This window comes from Myxine glutinosa, chromosome 2 (assembly GCF_964187855.1).
Source record: "Myxine glutinosa chromosome 2, kmMyxGlut1.1, whole genome shotgun sequence".
NCBI lineage: Eukaryota > Metazoa > Chordata > Myxini > Myxiniformes > Myxinidae > Myxine > Myxine glutinosa.
The window spans coordinates 96,213,988-96,239,326 of NC_136262.1; the positions used below are offsets into that span (position 1 = coordinate 96,213,988).

General features: G+C 38.4%; 1 protein-coding gene across 7 annotated transcripts in view; it reads left to right on the forward strand.

Moving 5' to 3' along the window:
• Window positions 1-3,213: 3,213 nt before the first annotated feature.
• LOC137421552 (ornithine decarboxylase) overlaps window positions 3,214-25,339 on the forward strand; it is a 60,567-nt gene continuing 38,441 nt past the window's right edge. For 2 of the 7 annotated variants that reach the window (XM_078771260.1, XM_078771261.1), the window contains exons 1-2: window positions 22,197-22,538; window positions 22,668-22,738. The gene's annotated coding sequence lies outside the window, so the exon portion shown is untranslated. Of the gene's footprint in view, window positions 3,608-5,317; window positions 5,443-22,186; window positions 22,539-22,573; window positions 22,739-25,339 lie in introns of those variants that run through there. The other 5 variants (XR_010983359.2, XM_068107722.2, XM_078771264.1 and 2 more) reach the window with 5 other exon arrangements.

Consider the following 25,339-nt stretch of genomic DNA (forward strand, 5'->3'; position numbering starts at 1 on the left):
TCCAGCGTTACTATTCCAGAGGTTCTTAGTGGTGTCACAGACGGGAGATCTCCAGATAGGTGAAGTGATGAAATATGAACTCTGCCCATATCCAAAGTCTCTTTTTGAGGCAAAAAACATCCTGCGCCAGCCAGATAAACCACAGTTGGCGGAGGCAATAAGGAATTATGCTACAACCAAATCTGACAATGCTGTCAACCAGACAGTTCCAGGAACAGATCACTATGTTCTTGACGGGGGATCACTTATTCACCGCTTAAAGTGGACAGAGGGATTCACCTACAGTTCCATTGCAGATGAATATGCCTCATTTACAGTACGACACTATGGCAAAGCTACTGTTGTGTTTGATGGTTATGAGGCTGGGCCAAGCACAAAGGACTGTTCTCATCAACGTCGGAATAGAAACAAGAATGCCACCAAGGTTAACATTACGGAGTCAACAAAATTTGTTGGGAAAAAGGAGGACTTTCTGTCGAATGAGTCAAACAAGCAGGCAATGATACTGTTGATTATAGAGGTGTTGCACAAGGAAGGCTGTGAGGTGATCCAAGCAGAGGGAGATGCTGATGTTGAGATTGCAAAAGCGGCCGTCGCAAATGCGGCTTCCAGATCTACAACCCTCATTGGAGAAGATACAGATCTCCTTCTCCTCCTGCTCTTCTATATGGTGGAGACAAACTGCATTGAACTCTATTTCCGTTCTGACAAGGCAAAATAAAATGTCTACAATATCAAAGTCCTTCAGCAGATACTTGGAAATGCAGCCTGCAGAGATATATTGTTCCTTCATGCATTAACTGGCTGTGACGCAACGTCTCGTGTCTTTGGGATTGGAAAGAAGTCAGGGTTTCAAAGAATCATCAAGAAAGAAAAGGAACTGATAGACAGCTCAAAGGTGTTCTGTAAACCACAGCAGAGTCAGGATGTTATTGAAACTGCAGGCTGCAGAGCAATGGTGGCATTGTTTAAAGCAAATCAGAACGACTCATTGGCATCGATCAGATACAACATTCTCTGCAAAAAGGTTGCAAGGGCTAAGGCATTTGTCACTCCTGAAAGACTGCCACCCACATCCGCTGCCTGCAAGTTTCATTCTCTGCGGACCTATTACCAGGTAATGGAATGGATGGGCCTTTGTTGTGGAATGGAGCCAACGGAGTGGGGATGGAAGGTAGAAGGAGGAAAACTTGTTCCAGTGATGACAGACAAAAGCCCTGCTCCAGACATACTACTTCAGATGATTCACTGCAACTGTTCAGGGGGGTGCAAAACACTAAGGTGTTCATGTAGGAAGCATGGATTAGAGTGCACCAGTGCATGTGGACATTGCCAGGACAGCAACTGTGACAATATGAGTGTTGAACCAGACATAGAGGAGGAGGAGGAGGACGATGAAACTGGAATCTAAGACTAGAAGGCATATGGTACTTCCACATGTGTCAAAATTGTCCAATTTTTTATATGTTGCTTTCCATGTCATAGACTGGCAGAAACAATCAAAGAACATATATTTGTGCAAATATTTACTTTAAATTGCGAATGGTCTCAGGATTAGCACTGCATAAACTACCAGCAACGATCATAATACAAATATTGGTGCAAAATTAACTTTAAATTGTTAGTGGTCTGATGATTATCAGTCAATTTTTTTACGTTTTATCTGCCGGCAGCCATCTTGTTTTCTGACGTCACTGAGGGACTTTCCCATGCGTCAAAATTGTCCAACTTTTAATATGTTGTCTTCCACTTCATAAACTACTAGAAATAAGCATAAAACAAAAATTTGCAATTTTTTGGGGGTCAGGCAGTATATTGACCCGTCTACTCGGCATGAGTTTGCTTGAGTTGGAGAATCCTACACATATATATACATGAAGATGTTAACATAAAACATGGAGTGTTATGCCAGTGCATGGGGCTGGCAGGATGGCCTGGAGGTGCGCACACTCGCCTCTGAGACGTCTAGCCTGGGTCAGAATCTCGACCAAGCTATAAACTGCCGTCCTGGTGTCTCAGGCAGGGCGAGGCATCAAAGGTTTGACCATTGCAATTAATATCAAATACCTATGTAAAGCGAACACCTTTCACATGTCTGAAACTGTACACTGTACATGTATGTTCTAATCCATCGAGTCGAGCTTAGGATGATACGGACATCTGTGGACACCCAGGAAGTGATGCAACTTCGTCCTTCTTCCACCCGGCCAAACCCCCCCTCACCCCTCTACCATCCCTCCTCCCCTACCGGCTACCACCCCCCTTCCCATCTTCCCCCCCAACACCTCCCCTCCCACCCCCCACCACCAACACACACGCACGCAGACCTTGAGACGAGCCATTGGCACATCAAACCATGATCTCCCAAATGAATGTCATATATGTAACGTTAAACATACTAGCAGAGTACCCGCCCTACGGACGAACTTGTTTTTAGCATGAAACGCGTTCTTTTAACATAGCTTTGTTTTGGCGGTGTATAAGCAACTGACAGCTGCCACAATCGCTCCAGAAAAAACAACCCTGGATTACGTGCAAAACATTCCTCCTGCTTATCTATCTATAATTCCAGTAATCTCTGTACGTCTGTACGTCTGTACGTTTGTCTGTGACCGCTGTTTCTCGACAACTACCGGTCCGATATACTTGAAACTTGCCAGGTATATTGCTGGGGACCCGAGGATGTGCCTTTTCAAGGTTTGAAATTAATCGGACAAGTACTTACCGAGCTATGGCGATTTAGCCGTTCGCCGTTCGCTTTGCCGTTGCGAATGGACCAAACCATTCATGTAAATAGAGGGGGGGGGGGGGGTTCTGTGGTCGTTCGCTTTGGCTTTGCGAATGGACCAAACCATTCATGTAAATAGAGGGGGGGGTTCTGTGGTCGTTCGCTTTGGCTTTGCGAATGGACCAAACCATTCATGTAAATAGAGGGGGGGGTTCTGTGGTCGTTGCGAATGGACCAAACCATTCACATCGAATCATCGAATCACATCGAATGGACCAAACCGTTCGCTTTGGACCAAACCATTGCATGTAAATAGAGGGGGGGGGGTTCTGTGGTCGTTGCGAATGGACCAAACCATTTCATGTAAATAGAGGGGGGGGGGGATATAATTTTAGATATATATATAGTACGGGCATTGGCAAGGAACGGGCACCCACGTACGGGCAATGCCCTAGTAATTCAAATCACCTCACTGTACTGGGAAACCGTTGGGACAGGAATTCTGTAAAGGGTGGTGACTTGTAATGCACACAGAGGTGACAATACACATTTACATAGTGAATTGGCGTGCCCCTCCATCCCCTCCAATACCGCACGTCTGTGCGTGCATGCGTCCATCCGCGCATGTGTCCGTGAGTGTGTGCGTCCATCCGCGCATGTGTCCGTGAGTGTGTGCGTCCATCCGCGCATGTGTCCGTGAGTGTGTGCGTCCATCCGCGCATGTGTCCGTGAGTGTGTGCGTCCATCCGCGCATGTGTCCGTGAGTGTGTGCGTCCATCCGCGCATGTGTCCGTGAGTGTGTGCGTCCATCCGTGATGTGTTTTCGTTACAGCGAAGACTTAAGAACGGCTGAACAGATCAAAGTCAAGCTTGGTACAAGTATGTATAATGATGTGGGCGGAGGCATATCGGGTGACCTCGAAGATTGCCGTTCAAGTTTTCTCTAAATTTCTTCCTAACGTGAAACCCAACCGTTCTAAAATTTACGTCCACTGTACATTTACAACTTAAAACGACTCCAATTTTCCCAAGTTTCTTGTGACGTCATCTACAGAACAGTTGTGGCCCATCGTCTTCCACGAGCTGGACCTTCGATTGAAGCTGATTTGTGCAGGAATGTGTGTGTCATTTGTTCAAAGTGCCAGAGATAACTCATCTACTCTCCGTGAAGGACGGACCGTGCGATATTTAACGTTCGCCAGCTAATCCTGTCAGACAAGACGCCCAGCTTAATTTCCATCCGTGAGACGGCGCATCTTCTGATGCAACGCCCGACTTGCGAAGCAGCAATCCAGCAGTTTAATAGTGCGGGACTGCGGGTCGGGAATCAAACCCAAACAAGATAGCTCGAAGGTAACGTTGCTGCATCTGCACCATCCTAATGGACCCTTTGTTAAAATCAATTAAAAACCAATTTCAGGTGCCCAGTATAAAATCCCTATAATACCAAATATTCTTCCACTTTACAGACGTAAAACATTAAAGGGCAGTTTAAGGTTATTAAAAAAATTTTAGTACCGGTAATTTTACTCGATCAGTGTTGTTAATTACACGGAGGTTTATATCGGTCTCTTACAAGTTGCGTGCCACAGATCCGGTCTCTTACAAGTTGCGTGCCACAGATCCGGTCTCTTACAAGTTGCGTGCCACAGATCTGGTCTCTTACAAGTTGCGTGCCACAGATCCGGTCTCTTACAAGTTGCGTGCCACAGATCCGGTCTCTTACAAGTTGCGTGCCACAGATTCGGTCTCTTCCAAGTTGTGTGCCACAGATCCGGTCTCTTACAAGTTGCGTGCCACAGATTCGGTCTCTTACATGTTGTGTGCCACAGATTCGGTCTCTTACAAGTTGCGTGCCACAGATTCGGTCTCTTACAAGTTGTGTGCCACAGATTCGGTCTCTTACAAGTTGCGTGGCACAGATCCGGTCTCTTCCAAGTTGCGTGCCACAGATTCGGTCTCTTACAAGTTGTGTGCCACAAATTCGGTCTCTTACAAGTTGCGTGCCACAGATTCGGTCCTTTCCAAGTTGTGTGCCACAGATTCCGTCTCTTCCAAGTTGCATGCCACTGATTCGGTCCCTTCCAAGTTGTGTGCCACAGATTCGGTCTCTTCGAGATGCGTGCCACAGATTCGGTCTCTTCCAAGTTGTGTGCCACAGATTCGTTCTCTTACAAGTTGCGTGCCACAGATCCGGTCTCTTACAAGTTGCGTGCCACAGATCCGGTCTCTTACAAGTTGCGTGCCACAGATTCGGTCTCTTCCAAGTTGTGTGCCACAGATTCGGTCTCTTCCAAGTTGTGTGCCACAGATTCGGTCTCTTCCAAGTTGCGTCCCACAGATCCGGTCTCTTACAAGTTCCGTGCCACAGATTCGGTCTCTTACAAGTTGTGTCCCACAGATTCGGTCTCTTACAAGTTGCATGCCACAGATTCGGTCTCTTACAAGTTGCGTGCCACAGATCCGGTCTCTTACAAGTTGTGTGCCACAGATTCGGTCTTTTCCAAGTTGCGTGCCACAGATAGTCTTTACATATCTACGTGACAATGTTCCAAACTTTTGTTTATTTAGCATTCCTTCTTCCCACAGTTCACTCATTCCATCAGGAGTGACTCTCACCCAAGAAGAACAGCTGCAGATGGTTATACCCCTCCTGTTGCCAACAACTCACTGATAGTTTGGACTCGAACGCTCCATGGAATCAACAGCCGGTGGTTTGTTCAAGATGATTGTACAATGACTTAAGCTAGCTGGCATGGATATTGTGTTCTCTGATTCTCTCTTCACTCCATCTTACACACATCCTTGTTCATTTAAGCTTTTCTTCATCCTCATAAACGATGGGTGTTGGGAGCACCTGAAACTGAGGCCAGAAAAATTGTGATTTTATTTTTATGGAAAACTCCCTGGAGTAGCCATTAGATATAATAAAACCGAAAACGGGCTGGAATGTTTTCCTTGGACCTTGATCATGTGCTGGCATCCTCATATTAAATGTGAAATAGTGCAGTAAGTGACGTCACAGCATGATAAGCTAAAACATGCACTATTTCCAATGATCACACACGTAACTTGTGTTCTAAAACGTTTTTTCTTCTAACAAGTTGAGGCTCATCGAAGTGCTCATCGACAGTGCAGTGTTTTTGATGGAGTGGAGGGAGTTGGCATAAAAGGGAGGATGGAGAAATATGGAAAACAAGCATTCTGAGTATTGCGCTGCAATACATGTCCCCTACCAAAGTTCAAAGTGCCATAACATTGTCAAAAATGATCGAATATGCAAATTTATGCACGGTTGATGATTGTTTTCAAACTTGATCTGAGGTATGCTGAGACACGTGTGTGTCACGCCTCGCCACGTTGATAAGCCCCCAAGGTCGCTCCGTGGAGCAGCCTGCACGTGTTGCACTTTGTGCATTATATAATTACCAACTCACGGTCTGAGGTACTAGCGATTCAAGAGATATCCATTTAAAAAAATATTTTCGTTTAATTAACGATATCTGCCAAACCACGTGCCCTATCGCAAATTCCAAAAGGACATTTTAGTAGACTGACATGCTGAACAGATCTGGGAAGTTTCCCCTCGATTGGATCAAAAATGAGGGAGGAGCTCGGTTTTAAAGGTTCATGCTTAAAGACGTCATAACTCTGAAACCATGTGATGCATGACGTCATGCTCCCTGACTTTTTTGTTCGTCATGGGTATGCGATTCTGCCTGCAAAGTTTGGCCTCGATCTGTTCAGCCGTTGCAGAGAAAAGGGGTTTTCGTGTTTTCACGAAAAACAATAAAGCGGCCGAACCACGTGACATATGACGTCATAATTACCATTAAAATATTCCACAGACCGAGTCCCCCCGATGGTGAAAATTTGATCTCAATCAGTCCTATTATTGCAGAGAAAATGGTTTTTAAAGGAAATTAAAACTTAAAATGGCACTGAGTTAAGGATCATCAGAATTATCAGAATTCCCAAAGTTCAAAGTGCCATAGCTTTGTCAAAAATGATCGAAACGTCGTGAAGTTCGAACTTGATCTGTAACTTATCATGAGGAAACCATGTGCCAAGTTTGAAATCATTGGCATTAAGCGTTTAGAAAAGAAGTCTGGAAAACTGTTCTTTGCGTGACGGACTGGCGGACTGACAGACGGACAGACGGAGGGACGGACTGACGGACTGACGGACGGACAGACGGAGGGACGGAGTGCAAACCTATAGTCCCCTCTGGTGTACACCGGTAGGGGACTAATAAATAGGGATATTAAAACAAATAGAGACACTGTCTACACTCTCTACCCCCTCGCAACTACCTGCACCTGCTACTCCATCACAACTACCTTCACCCACTACCCCTCCACAACTACCTATACCTGCTACCCCTTTAAACTACCTACAGTGCATTCAGAAAGTATTCAGACCCCTTCACTTTTTTCACATTTTGTTATGTTGCAGCCTTATGCTGAAATCGTTTGAATTCATTTTTTCCCTCATCAATCTATACTAAATATCCCATTACGACAAAGAGAAAACAGGATTTTAGAAAGTTTTGCAAATTTATTAAAAAGAAAAAACTGAAATATCACATTGACATAAGTATTCATACCCTTTGCTATGACACTTGAAATTTAGCTCAGGTGCCTCCCATTTCTCTTGATCATCTTTGAGATGTTTCTACACCTTGATTTGAGTCCACCTGTGGTAAATTCAATTGATTGGACATGATTTGGAAAGGCACACACCTGTCTATATAAGGTCTCACAGCTGACAATGCATATCAGGGCAAAAACCAAGCCATGAGGTCGAAGGAACTGCCTGCAGAGCTCAGAGACAGGAACGTGTCTAGGCACAGATCTGGGGAAGCCTACAAAAAAAAATTCTGCTGCATTGAAGGTTCCCTAGAGCACAGTGGCCTCCATAATTCATAAATGGAAGAAGTTTGGAACAACCAGGACTCTTCCTAGAGCTGGCCGCCCTGCCAAACTGAGCAATCGGGGGAGAAGGGCCTTGGTAAGAGAGGTGACCAAGAACCCGATGGTCACTCTGGCTGAGCTCCAGAGATCCTGTGTGGAGATGGGAGAAACTTCCAGAAGGACAACCATCACTGCAACACTCCACCGATCTGGGCTTCATGGCAGAGTGGCCAGACGGAAGCCAAACAGTTCAATCTTCGTTTCATCAGACCACAGAATCTTGTTTCTCACAGACTGAGAGGCCTTTAGGTGCTTTTTTTTCAAACTCCAAGCAGGCTTTCATGTGTCTTTCACTGAGGAGAGGCTTTGGCATAAAGCATTTGGTGAATTATAGTAAGATGATGCCAGGTACCTGTTCCCGTGACGTTGCACTCACTTTGGGGCATAGTAGGCGTAGCGTCGTGATGGGGTGGAGGCCGGGACGGAAATGGCGACCGCTCCGAGGTGGGCGCCAAATGACACCAACCAAAAGACGTTCGTTTTCTCGCTGCATTTGGTTGTTTATAAATTATATATAATACAACGGACTCCTCGTAACTTTCAGAACCACGTTTTACATTTTAAACGTTGTGCTACGCCTTAACGTCATGTGACGTTTACAAACTCTTTCCATCCAGTGTAACATTTTTGAAATTACTAATCACCTCAGCACAGAAGATAATTATCTGTGTTAGTAATTATGGGGCTGCCGGCTCTGTAAATCCCTTATATTGTACACCGCTCCTTTCCTATGCCATCTCCAGGCATTGAAAATCGTCATTGCCGGGCACCGAAGGGGGCTCGGCAGTGACGCACGCTGAAAGAGAGAACTCAGTTTTCACTCTGGTTGTTTGTTGTACACCGCTCCTTTCCTATGCCATCTCCAGGCATTGCAAATCGTCATTGCCGGGCACCAAAGGGGGCTCGGCAGTGACGCACGCTGAAAGAGAGTACTCAGTTTTCACTCTGGTTGTTTGTTGTACACCGCACCTTTCCTATGCCATCTCCGGGCATTGCAAATCGTCATTGCCGGGCACCGAAGGGGGCTCGGCAGTGACGCACGCTGAAAGAGAGAACTCAGTTTTCACTCTGGTTGTTTGTTGTACACCGCTCCTTTCCTATGCCATCTCCAGGCATTGCAAATCGTCATTGCCGGGCACCAAAGGGGGCTCGGCAGTGACGCACGCTGAAAGAGAGTACTCAGTTTTCACTCTGGTTGTTTGTTGTACACCGCACCTTTCCTATGCCATCTCCAGGCATTGAAAATCGTCATTGCTGGGCACCAAAGGGGGCTCGGCAATGACGCACGCTGAAAGAGAGTACTCAGTTTTCAATCTGGTTGTTTGTTGTACACCGCTCCTTTCCTATGCCATCTCCAGGCATTGAAAATCGTCATTGCTGGGCACCAAAGGGGGCTCGGCAGTGACGCACGCTGAAAGAGAGTACTCAGTTTTCAATCTGGTTGTTTGTTGTACACCGCTCCTTTCCTATGCCATCTCCAGGCATTGAAAATCGTCATTGCTGGGCACCAAAGGGGGCTCGGCAATGACGCACGCTGAAAGAGAGTACTCAGTTTTCAATCTGGTTGTTTGTTGTACACCGCTCCTTTCCTATGCCATCTCCAGGCATTGAAAATCGTCATTGCTGGGCACCGAAGGGGGCTCGGCAGTGACGCACGCTGAAAGAGAGTACTCAGTTTTCACTCTGGTTTCTTGTTTTCTTGTTTTCTTTCTTGTTTTGTTTCTTGGTTGTCCGGACGATATCTCAGCCATCCTTTGAGCTAGGAAGCTGAAATTTTGGCACAATAGTGAGCAAGTCCTTTCTCAAAAACGCTATTTATTTTTTTTGATTAATCAATAAATTGAGGAGTTATTTAATTATTAGCGATTAATTAAGTACTTATTTAATGAATCAAATTTCCTTTCTCTTCTGACCATTAACTCAGGCACCTTTTGAGTTAGGAAGCTGATATTTGGACATGCCAATGACCAGGTGATTTGGCTGCAAAGGATATTTTTGATTTATTAATTAATCAATTAATCGATGAATTATTTAATTATTCGATTAATGCCAAAAAAATTTTTTTTTTTTTAGTTACAGATTCTGATGAAATAGTGGTAGTTTATGTGTTCTCTGACCAAATTGATTAATAATTTAATTTTTTTATGATTATTATTTATTTATTTTCATTATTAATCATTTATTTATTTTCTTTCTCATTTGGCCAATATCTCAGGCACCTTTTGAGCTGGGAAGCTAATATTTGGACATGAGTGACCAAGTGATGTGGCTATCAAGGATATTTTTGATTTATTGATTAATCATTTCATCTATTAATTATTTATTGATTAATCGATTAATTATTTATTGAGTAATCAATTAATTATTTAATTTTTTATAAATGACTTATTTAATTAAATTTCTAAAAGATACATCTTCGGATGAAGCACTAGTGGTTTAGTTATGCGATTAGCCAATTGATTATGAAAATATTTTGTGATAATCTTTTATTGATTTTAATTATACAATTAATCAATCAATTAGTGTACACCTCTCCCTCCCAATGCAGCCTCAATGAGCTGCACTGCGGTATTGCCGGGCGCCGGAGGCGCCCCGGCAATGCCGCGCTGCAGCATATTTAATTATTTGGCATGGGGCGGTGTACTTTGAATGTATGTGTACTTGTTTTCTTTCTTTCTTGTTTGTTTGTTGTACACCGCTCCTTTCCTATGCCACCTCCAGGCATTGCAAATCGTCATTGCCGGGCACCGAAGGGGGCTCGGCAGTGACGCACGCTGAAAGAGAGTACTCAGTTTTCACTCTGGTTTCTTGTTTGTTTTCTTGTTTTCTTGGTTGTCCGGACGATATCTCAGCCATCCTTTGAGCTAGGAAGCTGAAATTTCGGCACAGTAGTGAGCAAGTCCTTTGTCAAATACGGTATTTTTTGTTTTTTGAATAATCAATTAATTGAGGAGTTATTTAATTATTAGCGTTTAATTAAGTACTTATTTAATTAATTAAATTTCATTTATCTTCTGACCATTATTAACTCAGGCACCTTTTGAGTTAGGAAGCTGATATTTGGACATGCCAATGACCAGGTGATTTGGCTGCAAAGGATATTTTTGATTTATTAATTAATCAATTAATCGATTAATTATTTAATTATTCGATTAATGACAAAAAAATTTTTTTTTTTTAAGTTACAGATTCTGATGAAATAGTGGTAGTTTATGTGTTCTCTGACCAAATTGATTAATAATTTAATTTTTTTATGATTATTATTTATTTATTTTCATTATTAATCATTTATTTATTTTCTTTCTCATTTGGCCAATATCTCAGGCACCTTTTGAGCTGGGAAGCTAATATTTGGACATGAGTGACCAAGTGATGTGGCTATCAAGGATATTTTTGATTTATTGATTAATCATTTCATCTATTAAGTATTTATTGATTAATCGATTAATTATTTATTGAGTAATCAATTAATTATTTAATTTTTTATAAATGACTTATTTAATTAAATTTCTAAAAGATACATCTTCGGATGAAGCACTACTGGTTTAGTTATGCGATTAGCCAATTGATTATGAAAATATTTTGTGATAATCTTTTATTGATTTTAATTATACAATTAATCAATCAATTAGTGTACACCTCTCCCTCCCAATGCAGCCTCAATGAGCTGCACTGCGGTATTGCCGGGCGCCAGAGGCGCCCCGGCAATGCCGCGCTGCAGCATATTTAATTATTTGGCATGGGGCGGTGTACTTTGAATGTATGTGTACTTGTTGTACACCGCTCCTTTCCTATGCCATCTCCAGGCATTGCAAATCGTCATTGCTGGGCACCGAAGGGGGCTCGGCAGTGACGCACGCTGAAAGAGAGTACTCAGTTTTCACTCTGGTTTCTTGTTTTCTTGTTTGTTTGTTTTCTTTCTTGGTTGTCCGGACGATATCTCAGCCATCCTTTGAGCTAGGAAGCTGAAATTTCGGCACAGTAGTGAGCAAGTCCTTTGTCAAATACGGTATTTTTTGTTTTTTGAATAATCAATTAATTGAGGAGTTATTTAATTATTAGCGTTTAATTAAGTACTTATTTAATTAATTAAATTTCATTTATCTTCTGACCATTATTAACTCAGGCACCTTTTGAGTTAGGAAGCTGATATTTGGACATGCCAATGACCAGGTGATTTGGCTGCAAAGGATATTTTTGATTTATTAATTAATCAATTAATCGATTAATTATTTAATTATTCGATTAATGACAAAAAAAATTTTTTTTTTTAAGTTACAGATTCTGATGAAATAGTGGTAGTTTATGTGTTCTCTGACCAAATTGATTAATAATTTAATTTTTTTATGATTATTATTTATTTATTTTCATTATTAATCATTTATTTATTTTCTTTCTCATTTGGCCAATATCTCAGGCACCTTTTGAGCTGGGAAGCTAATATTTGGACATGAGTGACCAAGTGATGTGGCTATCAAGGATATTTTTGATTTATTGATTAATCATTTCATCTATTAAGTATTTATTGATTAATCGATTAATTATTTATTGAGTAATCAATTAATTATTTAATTTTTTATAAATGACTTATTTAATTAAATTTCTAAAAGATACATCTTCGGATGAAGCACTACTGGTTTAGTTATGCGATTAGCCAATTGATTATGAAAATATTTTGTGATAATCTTTTATTGATTTTAATTATACAATTAATCAATCAATTAGTGTACACCTCTCCCTCCCAATGCAGCCTCAATGAGCTGCACTGCGGTATTGCCGGGCGCCGGAGGCGCCCCGGCAATGCCGCGCTGCAGCATATTTAATTATTTGGCATGGGGCGGTGTACTTTGAATGTATGTGTACTTGTTGTACACCGCTCCTTTCCTATGCCACCTCCAGGCATTGCAAATCGTCATTGCCGGGCACCGAAGGGGGCTCGGCAGTGACGCACGCTGAAAGAGAGTACTCAGTTTTCACTCTGGTTTCTTGTTTTCTTGTTTGTTTTCTTTCTTGTTTTCTTGGTTGTCCGGGCGATATCTCAGCCATCCTTTGAGCTAGGAAGCTGAAATTTCGGCACAGTAGTGAGCAAGTCCTTTGTCAAATACGGTATTTTTTGTTTTTTGAATAATCAATTAATTGAGGAGTTATTTAATTATTAGCGTTTAATTAAGTACTTATTTAATTAATTAAATTTCATTTCTCTTCTGACCATTATTAACTCAGGCACCTTTTGAGTTAGGAAGCTGATATTTGGACATGCCAATGACCAGGTGATTTGGCTGCAAAGGATATTTTTGATTTATTAATTAATCAATTAATCGATGAATTATTTAATTATTCGATTAATGACAAAAAAATTTTTTTTTTTAAAGTTACAGATTCTGATGAAATAGTGGTAGTTTATGTGTTCTCTGACCAAATTGATTAATAATTTAATTTTTTTATGATTATTATTTATTTATTTTCATTATTAATCATTTATTTATTTTCTTTCTCATTTGGCCAATATCTCAGGCACCTTTTGAGCTGGGAAGCTAATATTTGGACATGAGTGACCAAGTGATGTGGCTATCAAGGATATTTTTGATTTATTGATTAATCATTTCATCTATTAATTATTTATTGATTAATCGATTAATTATTTATTGAGTAATCAATTAATTATTTAATTTTTTATAAATGACTTATTTAATTAAATTTCTAAAAGATACATCTTCGGATGAAGCACTAGTGGTTTAGTTATGCGATTAGCCAATTGATTATGAAAATATTTTGTGATAATCTTTTATTGATTTTAATTATACAATTAATCAATCAATTAGTGTACACCTCTCCCTCCCAATGCAGCCTCAATGAGCTGCACTGCGGTATTGCCGGGCGCCAGAGGCGCCCCGGCAATGCCGCGCTGCAGCATATTTAATTATTTGGCATGGGGCGGTGTACTTTGAATGTATTTGTACTTGTTTTCTTTCTTGTTTGTTTGTCCGGGCGATATCTCAGCCATCCTTTGAGCTAGGAAGCTGAAATTTCGGCACAATCGTGAGCAAGTCCTTTATCAAAAACGGTATTTTTTTTTTTTTGCTTAATCAATAAATTGAGGAGTTATTTAATTATTAGCGTTTAATTAAGTACTTATTTAATTAATCAAATTTCCTTTCTCTTCTGACCATTAACTCAGGCACCTTTTGAGTTAGGAAGCTGACATTTGGACATGCCAATGACCAGGTGATTTGGCTGCAAAGGATATTTTTGATTTATTAATTCATCAATTAATCGATTAATTATTTAATTATTCGATTAATGACAAAAAAAAATTTTTTTTTTAACTTACAGATTCTGATGAAATAGTGGTAGTTTATGTGTTCTCTGACCAAATTGATTAATAATTTAAGTTTTTTATGATTATTTATTTATTTTCATTATCAATCATTTATTTATTTTCTTTCTCATTTGGCCAATATCTCAGGCACCTTTTGAGCTGGGAAGCTAATATTTGGACATGAGTGACCAAGTGATGTGGCTATCAAGGATATTTTTGATTTATTGATTAATCATTTCATCTATTAATTATTTATTGATTAATCGATTAATTATTTATTGAGTAATCAATTAATTATTTAATTTTTTATAAATGACTTATTTAATTAAATTTCTAAAAGATACATCTTCGGATGAAGCACTGGTGGTTTAGTTATGCGATTGGCCAATTGATTATGAAAATATTTTGTGATAATCTTTTATTGATTTTAATTATACAATTAATCAATCAATTAGTGTACACCTCTCCCTCCCAATGGAGCCTCAATGAGCTGCATTGCGGTATTGCCGGGCGCCGGAGGCGCCCCGGCAATGCCGCGCTGCAGCATATTTAATTATTTGGCATGGGGCGGTGTACTTTGAATGTATGTGTACTTGTTTTCTTTCTTGTTTGTTTGTTTTCTTTCTTGTTTGTTTGTCCGGGCGATATGTCAGCCATCCTTTGAGCTAGGAAGCTGAAATTTCGGCACAATCGTGAGCAAGTCCTTTTTCAAAAACTGTATTTTTTTTTTTTGATTAATCAATAAATTGAGGAGTTATTTAATTATTAGCGATTAATTAAGTACTTATTTAATTAATCAAATTTCCTTTCTCTTCTGACCATTAACTCAGGCACCTTTTGAGTTAGGAAGCTGACATTTGGACATGCCAATGACCAGGTGATTTGGCTGCAAAGGATATTTTTGATTTATTAATTAATCAATTAATCGATTAATTATTTAATTATTCGTTTAATGACAAAAAATTTTTTTTTTTTAAAGTTACAGATTCTGATGAAATAGTGGTAGTTTATGTGTTCTCTGACCAAATTGATTAATAATTTAATTTTTTAATGATTATTATTTATTTATTTTCATTATTAATCATTTATTTATTTTCTTTCTCATTTGGCCAATATCTCAGGCACCTTTTGAGCTGGGAAGCTAATATTTGGACATGAGTGACCAAGTGATGTGGCTATCAAGGATATTTTTGATTTATTGATTAATCATTTCATCTATTAATTATTGATTGATTAATCGATTAATTATTTATTGAGTAATTATTTAATTTTTTATAAATGACTTATTTAATTAAATTTCTAAAAGATACATCTTCGGATGAAGCACTGGTGGTTTAGTTATGCGATTGGCCAATTGATTATGAAAATATTTTGTGATAATCTTTTATTGATTTTAATTATACAATTAATCAATCAATTAGTGTACACCTCTCCCTCCCAATGGAGCCTCAATGAGCTGCATTGCGGTATTGCTGGGCGCCAGAGGCGCCCCGGCAATGCCGCGCTGCAGCATATTTAATTATTTGGCATGGGGCGGTGTACTTTGAATGTATGTGTACTTGTTTTCTTTCTTGTTTGTTTGTTGTACACCGCTCCTTTCCTATGCCATCTCCAGGCATTGCAAATCGTCATTGCTGGGCACCGAAGGGGGCTCGGCAGTGACGCACGCTGAAAGAGAGTACTCAGTTTTCACTCTGGTTTCTTGTTTGTTTGTTTTCTTGGTTGTTTGTTTGTTTGTTTTCTTTCTTGGTTGTCCGGACGATATCTCAGCCATCCTTTGAGCTAGGAAGCTGAAATTTCGGCACAGTAGTGAGCAAGTCCTTTGTCAAATACGGTATTTTTTGTTTTTTGAATAATCAATTAATTGAGGAGTTATTTAATTATTAGCGTTTAATTAAGTACTTATTTAATTAATTAAATTTCATTTCTCTTCTGACCATTATTAACTCAGGCACCTTTTGAGTTAGGAAGCTGATATTTGGACATGCCAATGACCAGGTGATTTGGCTGCAAAGGATATTTTTGATTTATTAATTAATCAATTAATCGATTAATTATTTAATTATTCGATTAATGACAAAAAAAATTTTTTTTTTAAAGTTACAGATTCTGATGAAATAGTGGTAGTTTATGTGTTCTCTGACCAAATTGATTAATAATTTAATTTTTTTATGATTATTATTTATTTATTTTCATTATTAATCATTTATTTATTTTCTTTCTCATTTGGCCAATATCTCAGGCACCTTTTGAGCTGGAAAGCTAATATTTGGACATGAGTGACCAAGTGATGTGGCTATCAAGGATATTTTTGATTTATTGATTAATCATTTCATCTATTAATTATTTATTGATTAATCGATTAATTATTTATTGAGTAATCAATTAATTATTTAATTTTTTATAAATGACTTATTTAATTAAATTTCTAAAAGATACATCTTCGGATGAAGCACTAGTGGTTTAGTTATGCGATTAGCCAATTGATTATGAAAATATTTTGTGATAATCTTTTATTGATTTTAATTATACAATTAATCAATCAATTAGTGTACACCCCTCCCTCCCAATGCAGCCTTAATGAGCTGCACTGCGGTATTGCCGGGCGCCAGAGGCGCCCCGGCAATGCCGCGCTGCAGGATATTTAATTATTTTATTATGGGGGCGGTGTACTTTGAATGTATCTGTACTTGTTTTCTTTCTTGTTTGTTTGTCCGGGCGATATGTCAGCCATCCTTTGAGCTAGGAAGCTGAAATTTTGGCACAATAGTGAGAAAGTGCTTTGTCAAAAACGCTATTTTTTTTTTTGATTAATCAATAAATTGAGGAGTTATTTAATTATTAGCGATTAATTAAGTACTTATTTAATTAATCAAATTTCCTTTCTCTTCTGACCATTAACTCAGGCACCTTTTGAGTTAGGAAGCTGACATTTGGACATGCCAATGACCAGGTGATTTGGCTGCAAAGGATATTTTTGATTTATTAATTAATCAATTAATCGATTAATTATTTAATTATTCGTTTAATGACAAAAAAATTTTTTTTTTTAAAGTTACAGATTCTGATGAAATAGTGGTAGTTTATGTGTTCTCTGACCAAATTGATTAATAATTAAATTTTTTAATGATTATTGTACACCGCTCCTTTCCTATGCCATCTCCAGGCATTGCAAATCGTCATTGCCGGGCACCAAAGGGGGCTCGGCAGTGACGCACGCTGAAAGAGAGTACTCAGTTTTCACTCTGGTTTCTTGTTTGTTTGTTGTACACCGCTCCTTTCCTATGCCACCTCCAGGCATTGCAAATCGTCATTGCCGGGCACCGAAGGGGGCTCGGCAGTGACGCACGCTGAAAGAGAGTACTCAGTTTTCACTCTGGTTTCTTGTTGTACACCGCACCTTTCCTATGCCATCTCCAGGCATTGCAAATCGTCATTGCTGGGCACCGAAGGGGGCTCGGCAGTGACGCACGCTGAAAGAGAGTACTCAGTTTTCACTCTGGTTGTTTTCTTGTTTTCTTTCTTTCTTGGTTGTCCGGACGATATCTCAGCCATCCTTTGAGCTAGGAAGCTGAAATTTCGGCACAGTAGTGAGCAAGTCCTTTGTCAAATACGGTATTTTTTGTTTTTTGAATAATCAATTAATTGAGGAGTTATTTAATTATTAGCGTTTAATTAAGTACTTATTTAATTAATTAAATTTCATTTATCTTCTGACCATTATTAACTCAGGCACCTTTTGAGTTAGGAAGCTGATATTTGGACATGCCAATGACCAGGTGATTTGGCTGCAAAGGATATTTTTGATTTATTAATTAATCAATTAATCGATTAATTATTTAATTATTCGATTAATGACAAAAAAAAATTTTTTTTTTAAGTTACAGATTCTGATGAAATAGTGGTAGTTTATGTGTTCTCTGACCAAATTGATTAATAATTTAATTTTTTTATGATTATTATTTATTTATTTTCATTATTAATCATTTATTTATTTTCTTTCTCATTTGGCCAATATCTCAGGCACCTTTTGAGCTGGGAAGCTAATATTTGGACATGAGTGACCAAGTGATGTGGCTATCAAGGATATTTTTGATTTATTGATTAATCATTTCATCTATTAAGTATTTATTGATTAATCGATTAATTATTTATTGAGTAATCAATTAATTATTTAATTTTTTATAAATGACTTATTTAATTAAATTTCTAAAAGATACATCTTCGGATGAAGCACTACTGGTTTAGTTATGCGATTAGCCAATTGATTATGAAAATACTTTGTGATAATCTTTTATTGATTTTAATTATACAATTAATCAATCAATTAGTGTACACCTCTCCCTCCCAATGCAGCCTCAATGAGCTGCACTGCGGTATTGCCGGGCGCCGGAGGCGCCCCGGCAATGCCGCGCTGCAGCATATTTAATTATTTGGCATGGGGCGGTGTACTTTGAATGTATTTGTACTTGTTTGTTTTCTTTCTTGGTTGTCCGGACGATATCTCAGCCATCCTTTGAGCTAGGAAGCTGAAATTTCGGCACAGTCGTGAGCAAGTCCTTTGTCAAATACGGTATTTTTTGTTTTTTGAATAATCAATTAATTGAGGAGTTATTTAATTATTAGCGTTTAATTAAGTACTTATTTAATTAATTAAATTTCATTTCTCTTCTGACCATTATTAACTCAGGCACCTTTTGAGTTAGGAAGCTGATATTTGGACATGCCAATGACCAGGTGATTTGGCTGCAAAGGATATTTTTGATTTATTAATTAATCAATTAATCGATTAATTATTTAATTATTCGATTAATGACCCAAAAAATTTTTTTTATTAAGTTACAGATTCTGATGAAATAGTGGTAGTTTATGTGTTCTCTGACCAAATTGATTACCAATTTAATTTTTTTATGATTATTATTTATTTATTTTCATTATTAATCATTTATTTATTTTCTTTCTCATTTGGCCAATATCTCAGGCACCTTTTGAGCTGGGAAGCTAATATTTGGACATAAGTGACCAAGTGATGTGGCTATCAAGGATATTTTTGATTTATTGATTAATCATTTCATCTATTAATTATTTATTGATTAATCGATTAATTATTTATTGAGTAATCAATTAATTATTTAATTTTTTATAAATGACTTATTTAATTAAATTTCTAAAAGATACATCTTCGGATGAAGCACTAGTGGTTTAGTTATGCGATTAGCCAATTGATTATGAAAATATTTTGTGATAATCTTTTATTGATTTTAATTATACAATTAATCAATCAATTAGTGTACACCTCTCCCTCCCAATGCAGCCTTAATGAGCTGCACTGCGGTATTGCCGGGCGCCGGAGGCGCCCCGGCAATGCCGCGCTGCAGCATATTTAATTATTTGGCATGGGGCGGTGTACTTTGAATGTATGTGTACTTGTTGTACACCGCTCCTTTCCTATGCCACCTCCAGGCATTGCAAATCGTCATTGCCGGGCACCGAAGGGGGCTCGGCAGTGACGCACGCTGAAAGAGAGTACTCAGTTTTCACTCTGGTTTCTTGTTTTCTTGTTTGTTTTCTTTCTTGTTTTCTTGGTTGTCCGGGCGATATCTCAGCCATCCTTTGAGCTAGGAAGCTGAAATTTCGGCACAGTAGTGAGCAAGTCCTTTGTCAAATACGGTATTTTTTGTTTTTTGAATAATCAATTAATTGAGGAGTTATTTAATTATTAGCGTTTAATTAAGTACTTATTTAATTAATTAAATTTCATTTCTCTTCTGACCATTATTAACTCAGGCACCTTTTGAGTTAGGAAGCTGATATTTGGACATGCCAATGACCAGGTGATTTGGCTGCAAAGGATATTTTTGATTTATTAATTAATCAATTAATCGATGAATTATTTAATTATTCGATTAATGACAAAAAAAATTTTTTTTTTAAAGTTACAGATTCTGATGAAATAGTGGTAGTTTATGTGTTCTCTGACCAAATTGATTAATAATTTAATTTTTTTATGATTATTATTTATTTATTTTCATTATTAATCATTTATTTATTTTCTTTCTCATTTGGCCAATATCTCAGGCACCTTTTGAGCTGGGAAGCTAATATTTGGACATGAGTGACCAAGTGATGTGGCTATCAAGGATATTTTTGATTTATTGATTAATCATTTCATCTATTAATTATTTATTGATTAATCGATTAATTATTTATTGAGTAATCAATTAATTATTTAATTTTTTATAAATGACTTATTTAATTAAATTTCTAAAAGATACATCTTCGGATGAAGCACTAGTGGTTTAGTTATGCGATTAGCCAATTGATTATGAAAATATTTTGTGATAATCTTTTATTGATTTTAATTATACAATTAATCAATCAATTAGTGTACACCTCTCCCTCCCAATGCAGCCTCAATGAGCTGCACTGCGGTATTGCCGGGCGCCAGAGGCGCCCCGGCAATGCCGCGCTGCAGCATATTTAATTATTTGGCATGGGGCGGTGTACTTTGAATGTATTTGTACTTGTTTTCTTTCTTGTTTGTTTGTTTTCTTTCTTGTTTGTTTGTCCGGGCGATATCTCAGCCATCCTTTGAGCTAGGAAGCTGAAATTTCGGCACAATCGTGAGCAAGTCCTTTGTCAAAAACGGTATTTTTTTTTTTGATTAATCAATAAATTGAGGAGTTATTTAATTATTAGCGATTAATTAAGTACTTATTTAATTAATCAAATTTCCTTTCTCTTCTGACCATTAACTCAGGCACCTTTTGAGTTAGGAAGCTGACATTTGGACATGCCAATGACCAGGTGATTTGGCTGCAAAGGATATTTTTGATTTATTAATTAATCAATTAATCGATTAATTATTTAATTATTCGTTTAATGACAAAAAATTTTTTTTTTTTTAAGTTACAGATTCTGATGAAATAGTGGTAGTTTATGTGTTCTCTGACCAAATTGATTAATAATTTAAGTTTTTTATGATTATTTATTTATTTTCATTATCAATCATTTATTTATTTTCTTTCTCATTTGGCCAATATCTCAGGCACCTTTTGAGCTGGGAAGCTAATATTTGGACATGAGTGACCAAGTGATGTGGCTATCAAGGATATTTTTGATTTATTGATTAATCATTTCATCTATTAATTATTTATTGATTAATCGATTAATTATTTATTGAGTAATCAATTAATTATTTAATTTTTTATAAATGACTTATTTAATTAAATTTCTAAAAGATACATCTTCGGATGAAGCACTAGTGGTTTAGTTATGCGATTAGCCAATTGATTATGAAAATATTTTGTGATAATCTTTTATTGATTTTAATTATACAATTAATCAATCAATTAGTGTACACCTCTCCCTCCCAATGCAGCCTCAATGAGCTGCACTGCGGTATTGCTGGGCGCCAGAGGCGCCCCGGCAATGCCACGCTGCAGCATATTTAATTATTTGGCATGGGGCGGTGTACTTTGAATGTATGTGTACTTGTTTGTTTGTTTGTTTGTTTCTTGGTTGTCCGGGCGATATCTCAGCCATCCTTTGAGCTAGGAAGCTGAAATTTTGGCACAATAGTGAGAAAGTGCTTTGTCAAAAACGCTATTTTTTTTTTTTGATTAATCAATAAATTGAGGAGTTATTTAATTATTAGCGTTTAATTAAGTACTTATTTAATTAATCAAATTTCCTTTCTCTTCTGACCATTAACTCAGGCACCTTTTGAGTTAGGAAGCTGATATTTGGACATGCCAATGACCAGGTGATTTGGCTGCAAAGGATATTTTTGATTTATGAATTAATCAATTAATCGATTAATTATTTAATTATTCGATTAATGACAAAAAAAAATTTTTTTTTTAAGTTACAGATTCTGATGAAATAGTGGTAGTTTATGTGTTCTCTGACCAAATTGATTAATAATTTAATTTTTTTATGATTATTATTTATTTATTTTCATTATTAATCATTTATTTATTTTCTTTCTCATTTGGCCAATATCTCAGGCACCTTTTGAGCTGGGAAGCTAATATTTGGACATGAGTGACCAAGTGATGTGGCTATCAAGGATATTTTTGATTTATTGATTAATCATTTCATCTGTTAATTATTTATTGATTAATAAACTCTTTATCTCTTTTAAAAATAAACTCTTTAAAAAAAAGAAAGTTAATAAACTCCCATGTTACAATCAATACCATGTGACATCGAATGCCACAGCTTAATAAATGAATAAAGATGGCCTTTGCACTGACTCCAGGGGAGAAACCTACAGTACAGTAATTGAACTCTGTAAGACAAACCCGAGGCAGGTGCTGGAGAAGCTGAGATCAGTCCCACGAAGTTCGACGCACGGACGAGTCGCTCTATCGTATACCTGCCCTACCTCAAGTGAAACTTTTTAAAAAAGCGGCAACTTCACACTTCTCCTGCCAGATCAGCTGCAATACATGTAAAATTGGTTGGAGAGGAAACCATCTTAACGGGTTATATTTGGACCATCTATTTTTTGAAGGTATGCACCACGCACGGACTTTGAGTTGGGGAGTGGTGAAGTACAATATTAATGGAAAGGAAGATTTGGAGCAGATAGGAGTTGGTGGAGGGGACATGTTCGCCATTCAGACCTTTCTCTCCCTTGCAGATCCTTCTCCACTGGTTTGACGCGTGCCTGGCGTCTCTCCCTGCGTCTGCTTGGGTTTCCCTGCATCCCTGGTGTGCAACCGTCATATTCTTTTATAGCCAAACCTCCTGTCCCCACGTGGAGCTAGTTCGTCTCTCTACCCACCCCGTGAATGTTGAGCATGTGGTCCCGCAGTGCTAAAATAGCACATGTGGACACATCATCTTACTCGGAGGTTCTTCGTAGCTAGCACATGTGGACGTGCCATGTTTAAGTGCAGTTGTGTGTTGTGAAAAGACAATAGGGATTATTTGAGTGTGCGGTGGAGGGTGCCGGCTTTTTGGAACTGTTATAGTTATAAGAAACTGTTATAAGAAACTGTTATTAGGTTGTTATAAGGAAATTTGACTGTTATAAGAAACTGTTATAAGAAACTGTTATTAGGTTGTTATAAGGAAATTTGACTGTTATAAGAAACTGTTATAAGAAACTGTTATTAGGTTGTTATATGGAAATTTGACTGTTATTTAGTGTTAGTGATATTTAGCCCTGGTGTTGGGTTAGCGGTTAGGGTGCCGGCTGCGGATAAACCAAGGATCCTGGGTTAGAATCCCGGTCGATCGCTGAATTAACGCCAGGGGGGTTGACTCAGCCTGTCATCCTTCCGAGGTCGGCTAATTGAGTACCAGTTCACTGGTAATTCCCTGTTTGTCGTTAAAGGCGGCAAAAAGGGTTGGCGGCAGGAAGGGCATCCGGCCATAAAACATTGCTTCAAAAAGGGGACCAAAAAAACAACAACAACCACGGTGCCCGAAAAAGGCCAACCCCCGCTTTGCGGGGAAAAATGGCCTCTAAAGGTGGTTATTTTTTTATATATATAACACAAAGGGAAAATAGTGAGAAGAGACAGACATGGGGAAGGGATTGAGAAGCAGGGGAAGGGTGACGACTGACGAGGAGATGCCTGGACATCCAATTCTGGTTGCTGCTAATTGGTACTACGCACACTTAAGCTAACATTCATCACGAGATAACAAATGATTCATTAACCCCTCAACTCCAAGGTCATTTTCGTAACACTGCCCCATCTTTCCCATCAGACTCAATGTCTACTCTCACTTGTTGCTGCGCAACAACAACAACAACAACAGGAAGGAAATGACGATTTAACAACAACAATTCTGTCCTACCCAAATACCCAAACCATTCAAAGTTCGGTGAATGTGGTCGGGTACCTTTTCTGGTGACCAGAATGCTTCACAAAGGTGGATTTTGGAAGGAAATGAGGGGAGGGTGGGCAATGTCCCCCACCCTCACCCCCCCCCCCCCCCAAATGGGGTTGCAACTTTTCAGTAGTTTACAATTATATCTAACAAAAACATTAACCCACCTGATTGATTCAAGGTGCTCCAGCAAGCATTCTAACGGAACGAAGAGCTCAGCACCGCTTAACAACATGGCGGTCTTCAATGTAAACATTCATTTTCTGTAAATGTAAATATTCAATATTCAATATCGTGGTATTCATTTTCTGTTTCACTTGATGCTCTTGTGACATCTTCCCCAAATTAATGTATTGTTCCCCAAACAATACAAGTTATATGTGATGCAGTGATGCGAAAAAATGGGGCTTTGTCGAGTGGCAATGCAAGGCATACTGACTTAGAATGATGACATCATGCTTCTCCTGTTTGTATGGGTGTGCTCCCGCTTCATTGTGGGGAATCCCAGTGGGAGGAATGATCTAACAGAAACTCACAAGCCTTGCACAACAACGCGAGCCCAACAAAGGATGCTCAGGACAGCCATTTTGGTCGCACGAGGCTGGGACATTGATGCATGCAGAGCCTTCGAGAAGTTCTGTTTTGAAGACAGAAAATTTTGAAGAGAGAACACACTTGAGCATGACTCGATGTGATGACAAAAAAGATGAACACATTCGACTTTAACTTTGTTGTGTTACAGCCTGAATTTAAAATGGATTAAATTGAGATTTTTTTTTTGTCACAAATTTACACATAATATCCTATAATGCCAAAGTGGAATTTTTCTTTTTAGAAATTTATACAAAATAATAATTAAAAAGAAATTAAAGAAATATCTAATTGACATTGGTATTCAACCCCGAGTCAATACTTTGTAGAAGTGCGTTGGGCAGCAATTGCAGCTTTGAGTCTTATTGGGTATGTCTGTATCAGCTTTGCACATCTGGATTTGGGGAGATTCTCCGATTCTTCCTTGCAGATTTGCTCAAGCTCTGTCAAGTTTGATGGGGAGCGTCGGTGAACAGCAATCTTCAATTCTTTCCACAGATTTTATCAATGTGATTCAAGTCTGGGCTTTGGCTGCGCCACTCAAGGACTTTCAAGTTATTGTTCTGAAGCCATTCCAGTGTTGCTTTGGCTGTATGCTTGGAGTCATTTTCCTGTTGGAACGTAAATCTTTTCTGCAGTATAAGGTCTTTTGCACTCTGAAGCAGGTTCTCCTCAAAGATTTACCTGTATTTGGCTCCATTAATTGTTCCCTCTATCCTTACAAGTCTCCCAGTCCCTGCTGCTGAAAAGCATCCCCATAGCATGATGCTGCCACCACCATCCTTCGCGGTAGGGTTGGTGTTAGATGGGTGATGAGCTGTGCTCTGTTTCCGCCAGATGTAGCGCTTTGCATTCACGCCAAAGAGTTCAATTTTCATC